Raw genomic sequence first — 1531 nt, 5'->3', positions numbered from 1 at the left:
CTCTTTCCCAAAATACCATACTGCCCAGTCCTTCCCTAGACAATCTGGGTTGTTCTCTCATCTAACAGAAGACAGAACAGAAGTGAAGGTTACTACATTCATGGAGGAGAAATGAGACATGCATACATCAAATTAGAGATCATAGGTATATGCTACCTACTACATTATCACATTCAGATAGAATATGGAAAAAGTATGGAAAGATTCATTGTTACCTTTTTTTGCTCCACCTCAGGAAACATTCCTGAATCAAGTTTATTAGTCACTAAAGTGCTACTATTTTGTGTGTGTGTGTGTGTGTGTGTGTGTGTGTGTGTGTGTGTGTGTGTGTGTGTGTGTATGGAGGTTAAGGTACCTTTTTTTTTTTGAAGTATAATTGACTTATAACATTATATTAGTTTTAGGTGTACAACACAGTGATTCCATATTTTTGTATATTACAAAATGATCACCACAGCAAGTCTATTTACCATCTGTCACCTTACAAAGTTATTACAGCATTATTGACTATATTCCCTATGCTATACATTACATCCTCATGACATTTATTTTACAGCTGGAAGTTTGTACCTCTTAATCTTCCTTGCCTATTTCACTTATGTCCCACTTTTTCAAGTGCTATTATTGTTTAAAATGACTCCCTCTACTCTGTTCTAAATTTTTTAACCAGTTATTTTCACCAGCCACTTATTTTTGTAAGTTAACTTTTCTATGATTCAAAATATTTCCTATGAGAAAACAGGACCCTGGCTAAAAGTAGATCTTTGGTGCCAAGGCAATGGACAAAGTACTAGGAAAAAAAAAAAAAAAACACTTAAATGCTATCCTTTAATTTTTTTTTAAGATATAATTCACATACCATAAAATCCACACTTTTAAAGTATACAATTAAAAATAAAATGTATAATAAAGTATATAACTCAGTGGTTTTCAGTATATTTATAAAGTTGTACAACCATCACCTCTATCTAGTTCCAGAATATTTTCATCAGCCCAAAAGGAAACTTCCATACCCAGTAAGCAGTTGCTCCCTGTTACCCACACCTCCCAGCCACTGACAACAACCATCAATCTGTGTTCTTGCTCTATAGATTTACCTATTCTGGATATTTCATATCCAGATAAATGGAATCATATAATATGTGACCTGTTGTGTCTGGCTTCTTTCACTTGGCATATTTTCAAGGTTCATCCATGTTGTAGAATGAATCAGTACTTCATTACTTTTTATGCTGAATAATATTCCACAGTATGCAAATTCTACATTTTGTTTAACCATTCACTCATTGAAGGACATTTGGATTGTTTCCCCTTTTTGGCTATAATGAATAATGCTGCTGTGAACACCAGTGTACAAGTATTTGTGTGGACATAGGTTTTCAATTCTCTTGGGTGTATACCTAGAGGTGGAACTGCAGGCTTATATGGTATCTCTATGCTTAACCTTTTAAGGAACTGTCAAACTGTCTTCCAAAGCAGCTGTACCATTTTACACTCCCACCCACAATGTATGAGAGCTCCAATTTCCCTA

The 1531-nt window shown here is 34.5% G+C and overlaps 1 protein-coding gene across 3 annotated transcripts in view; it reads right to left on the bottom strand.

The window, feature by feature from the left end:
* Positions 1 to 1531, bottom strand: part of NRDC (nardilysin convertase) — a 92400-nt gene that overhangs the window by 22509 nt on the left and 68360 nt on the right. The gene's annotated exons all lie outside the window — the stretch shown is intronic.

The sequence above is a fragment of the Lipotes vexillifer genome, unplaced genomic scaffold, assembly GCF_000442215.2.
Source record: "Lipotes vexillifer unplaced genomic scaffold, Lipotes_vexillifer_v1.1 scaffold525, whole genome shotgun sequence".
Lineage (NCBI taxonomy): Eukaryota > Metazoa > Chordata > Mammalia > Artiodactyla > Lipotidae > Lipotes > Lipotes vexillifer.
Note: the sequence above shows the minus strand (reverse complement) of the source record. Positions and strands in the feature narration are given on the sequence as shown.